Genomic DNA, 6,000 nt, shown 5'->3' on the forward strand with positions numbered 1-6,000 from the left:
TTCTAAAATTTTCTTAGGAATCCAACGTAACGTTTCCTTACATTTCTTGGAGAGAGTGGGGTGTCTCTTACAAGGCTTTTGTTTTGAACCAGATTGAGCATCGAAAGTGGTCGTTAACAAAGCTTTAGGGACCCATTTGTATGTTTTCCTTGACAAATCACGTTGAGTCTTCGGTGCCTCATTCTTTGTTTCAGCCACAAAAGTTGAAGCTCTAGAGGGTTGTGCTATAGGGACAGATGTTTCAACCTCTTGGATATAAAATGTTCTATTTTGTGTTCCCTCTGGAGGTGATAACTCAAGGGCTATTGCTTGAGTGGCAAGACTAAGCGTTTGTTTCTGTGTCATGATACTCCTAGTTCCCCAATCGATAGTACACTTGGTTACAGCCATCCACTTACGTCCTAGGTTTATGTTTCCCTCCATACCACCCGCAAGCATGACCAAAAAGCTTTGAGCCATGGCCCCATTGTCATAACTAACAAGAGTGTGCAAGATTCCAAAGACAATAGTTTTCTTCTTGTTGATACCCTTTACTTGAATGGTACTCTTAGATAAAGACGGCTTTCCTAATTCACATGACACTCCATAGGATAACAGATTATGTTTAGCTCATGTGTCCAATAAAGCATTATGTAGCACTTTCCCATAGGTGCTATTTAGCACGATATTGGGGTATCGTAGAGGTGGGTCAAAATCTATCAAATCTTCCTTTGATTCAACATGAAATGCATGATTAACTCCAAGTTTGGCCTCTCATTGGCGCCTAATACGTTGTTGTTGCTCTTGAGCCTCGGCTTGAGCTTGTATCTTTTTCAATTCTGCTTGTGTGTTGGCTGCCTTCTTATGATGAATGGCACGTAGCTCCTTTTGGCCTAAAGGATCATAGTATCTTTTAAATTTAATCCCATTGAGGAATCCAATGCTTTCCACTCCATCAAGAGTTTCCACACAAATGGTACCTTGTGGGGTGATTTTGCATACTGATCTATGTGGTCCTTTTCCCGCATATTTTAAATTTTTCTTCTCATTATTACGCACTCCATACATAAGAACTTTATCCCCAACCTTGATATCCTTGTTCTTTAAATGGCGATAAAACCATTTCTTTCATCTATCCTTCTCCACAAGTGCATTTTTCACAGCCAATTTCCTCTCTTCATCTAACCGCTCAAGGATATATAAACGCCCAACTAAAAGGTTACCATCCCAACATTCTTGTGAAGCTTCTCAAAGACTAGGAATGACAAACTCCCATGGCATAACTGCTTCTGGGACGTATACCATCTTGAATGGTGTACAATTAATAGCCACTTTGTACGCAATACGATAAGCCCATAGAGCTGGTGTTAGCTTCAAATCCCAATCTATGCGATGAGCCTCTACCGTCTTGGTCAAGATAGAAATTAAAATCTTGTTGATACTATCAGCTTGGCCATTTTCTTGTGGATAATAAGGTGTCGACTTATGGTGGGATATCATGAAGCTTGTTGTGAGTTCCTTTATCACTTCAGTTATAAAATGAGTGCCATTATCACTCACAATTTTAAAGGGAAAACCAAATTGCATAGTAATTTTCTCAAAGATAAACTTAGTAGTTGACCTTGCATCAGCCTTGCGTGTCGCCTTAGCTTCTATCCACTTTGTCACATAATCAGTTGCAACAATAATATATCAAGATTGGGTGTTACGGGTTGCCATACTAATTGGTCCTACAAAGTCTAAACCCCATTTTTCAAATGGTTGGGTCACTTTAATAGGATGTAATGTGAGGGGCCATGCCTGGGGACCACCAACTGTACCATCTCCAAATGGATACACTGTGATCTCCAACATCCCTTCTGCTTGAGACCGACACCAAGATAGGACTCCTCCTGCTCTTCAATGCCAACTCAAGGGGGTGATAACATTCACTTTCTCTCATATGGATCCCTTAGCCCCGAAGAACCTTTGCTTACCGGTTAAACTTACCAATTGAAGCCATTAGACTAACTTGGAACTCAACCTTCCAGGTTCAATTGGTGGGAGTTCTCTAATTCACCCTTGATTCAAGGTCATTGACGCTTTTCCCCGGTTATGACCGAGCACAGCCATCAATGCGTTCCTCTAAGGTGAGTGTATTATAATCTACATGAATCCCTCAATCCCAAGTTGTTCTCCCACTTTGTAAATCGGAATCCCTTTCCCCCGCTCTTGACTTTACTTCTAGGACCACATAAAATTGGGTTCAACTTTCCGGCCAACAATTAACCCTCCAGAATCCGTCCACCCACCGAACTGTTTGATAAATGCACCTTCCCAAGGTAATACTATGATACTAGAAAACAGTATTCCAATCATGTTAAACCAAGAATACATTTCAAGAATTTGAAAGCAGCATGCAAACTATTGCATACCCTTGCAAATGTACATTTATCAGGTCATTCCCACCTTTTTCCTTTATAGAATGTTGTTACTTCCTTTTTCCTTTAATATCAATAAAATTATCTAGTTATCTTTCAAGCAATCACATATACTTCTCCAGGCATATCCTTATCCTCGTCCCAGGACTCAGGTATCCTGTCCCCTCCACCACGTGTGGAGGCGGCGCCTTTACACAAATTTTCGATTCTTATTTTTTCTTTATCTTGCTCTCATTTTTTCCATATGTAGTAGTTATTGAACTTTAAGCTCATGAAAGGATTTTTCAAAATGAGTGGATCTACTATGGTTTTGGAATTTTTTTCCAAAACCCTGAAAAGACACTTTTATGTCCTGTTAGATTACCATTCTAGTGCTAAGCAAAACACTTATCGAACACAACATCAATTCCCTCACGGTCTCAGACTCAAGACCTCACACACCTTCGAAGATGGTGAGAGCTAGCGGGGTATGGGAGAGGCTTCAAAGAAAATCTACTTTAGGTTTCTTTTAAATCAATAATCCCGAGAAGAAGAGCAAAGGTCCGGTTGATGAGGACAATTGCGGAATAGCCCATTTAGGTTCCTAGCCTTTCCAAGGTTCCTTTTTACCAAACAATTTGAAGAGTTCCTTAATTAAATCACATCCTCCTCCCTTATCATGATCCCTCTGTGGATCTTTTTTCCTTCCTCCTTTTCCTGTCGGCATCAGGCCTACCCAAACTAGGCCAATTTCCAGACGCATCCGTAGGTCCCATCCACCCGGTCGGGACACACTCCCATTCAATCCCATTTCTAGGGCAATAAATGAACCTCGGCTCAAAACATAGACCAATGCTTATCAGTCCTAGCCAAAAAGGACCATCCCCCGTTGTATCCCACAGGTATACACCTATGTCGGCTTTTTACAAACAAGAAAGAAAAGTTCACACATAAATCTCTATATTATGCTAGGGCTATCCACATCAATCTTCTCGGTAAAGTTTTTAATCCTAGTTTAAATTTAGATTAAGCTCCTTGAGTTATAATCCCTTAATTCCTTTTTCCTTTTAATTTTTCTACTCAAACAAGACCTTAGAAATCAACGAATCTCTTGGAAATTTTAGGTTTTGTCTCAACGAAAGTTTCGATGAATCCCATTTTGGTCCCTTTTCATCATTTGCCATCCATGGGGCATCTTAATGGAAGCAATGGGAGTTTTATGTTCAATCAAAATGGTCATGACATCCGTGAAGCTAACCCCTTACTCCCCCTTTGAATTTGCAAAACAAACTTGAAAGTAGACAAACTTGAAAGTAGCTAGGGTGCTTGACTATAGACCAAATTCACTCAAACATATTGGAAAAGTCGACGGCTTAGATATGTCATCAAGAGTAAGGGCTAAGAGAAGGACCTTACAAACTCCCCAACAAAAAGAAAGAGTTTTCCTCAGCTCGAAACAAATAAGGAAGGTGGTAAATCTTTATCCGCAAGTTACACTTTCAACTTCTGGGTAACGCCAATTTACCCTTTGTTGGCTAACTAGCCTATATAAGTGCACTATATTTTCATTTCTTCCAATATTATTCACTTTTGTCTTTCACTTTTCTTTCCATCCCATGTCAAAATTTCTTAGGTTTGTCTCTTTGCTCATTATCTTACTTTATGGATCAGTAGCAAGAGCTAGTTTTATCTCTGGCCATTCCTCATCTACAGCAAACAAGTGAATCCATGAGGAGAGATTTTGTGCAGCGATATGGGTGCCTGCTATTTCCTCACTTGGGAACTTCAGTAGCTCAAACCAAATGGCAGACATTTCAAAGTATAACAAGGGTGACCCTTTGGGTTGGGATCACTTTCATAATAATGTCCGGTTGGCTATGGTTATTGAAGCTATGGATTTGGGTCCTCAATATTACTGGGTGATGAGGTCAATGCATCGAGGTTTTTTCGAATGAGTCTTTTTGCTTTCTCAATTCCTTCCTCATCAAAAGATATATCTTTACCCTCACTTTGGTTTACCACTTAGAGGGCCTTTTAACTTCACACCTCATACTAGAGAGGTCAGTGAAACAATTTCATAATGAATCCTTCCTATTAATGAGAGACCTAATATGTGCCCAACTTCTGATAGTTGCTTTTGTGATCATGTAATGGATGGGCTTATTGACCTGTAGAAAATGTATCTTTGTTGTATCCCTTAACAAGTTCATCATGTTCATGCCTGTCTTAAGTCCTTCTTTCTTTGATTTTTATTGATGGATATAATGAAATTGGTTCTGAGTCCTTATATTTGGTATTTGATAAAAGTCCTTGAGAGAATTTCAAACTTTGCTAAATCTATTTATTGATTTTGTAATTCAATACACAGATCCAAGTCACAAGATGTAAAGGACAACGCTAATCTTGTTATTATTTAGCACAAGGTCAGGTTACAAAAGTTCAGGAAGATAGAGCTTGGATTTGTAGTTACACGGGCTAACATGGTTTAGTTTGAGTACAAAAAAGAGGAGAATCTTGATCAAAAAAGATGAGGAAAGTGAGAAGTAAGGCGTTCCCAATCTTCCCAAGAGGCATCTTCAATGGGATAGCCCTTCCACTGGACCAAAACCTCCCAAATTGTTCGATGTTGTAGCTTTCTCTCCTTCATGTCTAAAATTTGCTCTGGCTCCATCTAGAATTCTTCCTGTGTGTTAAGAATAGTATCTTCATCCTTTAGGATGTGAAGGGAATCCGCAACAATCTTTTCAGCAAGCTAACATGAAAAACATTGTGCACATGCAAGTGAGGGGGTAAAGCGAGTTCGTAAGATTGGTCCCCTAACCTTCTCAAAATCTCGAAGGATCCACAATATATGCTAACTTCCTGTATTTTCCCAATTTGAGTGAACTTCTCTTTGGTTTGTCCCTAAGGAAAACTCTATCTCCTGCCTTAAAAATCCGGGGAGATCTATGTAAATCAGCATAACTCTTTTGCCTATCACTTGCTCTCTTAAGGTTCTCCCTTATTATTTTGATTTGGCAATCTATTTCTTCAAGTGTATTCTTGCTGCAAGAACTGGGAGACTTGGGTCGGCCATTCTGAGAGGAATGATACAGTCTTGTCCATAAAGAGCTTTGAATGGGGGCATTTCTAGGCTTCTATGTGGTAGGAAGAATTATAAGCAAATTCCACTAAGGGTAAATATTTGATCCAAAGATGAGGTTGTTGACTGCAATATGATCTCAACATATCTTCTATGACTTGATTAACTCTTTTGGTTTGTCCATCTGTCTCTAGATGATAGGCTGAACTCGGGTTTAATTGAGTGCCTAAGGATTGGAACATGGCCTTCCAAAACTTAGAAGTAAACTTGGCATCACAATCACTGATTATCCTAGCAGGTATTCCATGTAATCTTATAATTTCTTTTACAAAAATTTGAGCAATATCTGCTACAGAGGCAGTGGTTTTGACTGGGACAAGGTGAGCTACTTTGGTGAGTTTATCCACCACCACAAAAATTGAATCAAAATTTCCAGCAGTCTTGGGTAACCCTATTACAAAATCCATACTGATGCACTCCCACTTCATTGCAGGTATATCTAATGGTTGTAGCTTCCCCGAAATGTCAACTCTTTCAACC

This window comes from Adiantum capillus-veneris, chromosome 19, assembly GCF_014529385.1.
Source record: "Adiantum capillus-veneris isolate H3 chromosome 19, ASM1452938v2, whole genome shotgun sequence".
Lineage (NCBI taxonomy): Eukaryota > Viridiplantae > Streptophyta > Polypodiopsida > Polypodiales > Pteridaceae > Adiantum > Adiantum capillus-veneris.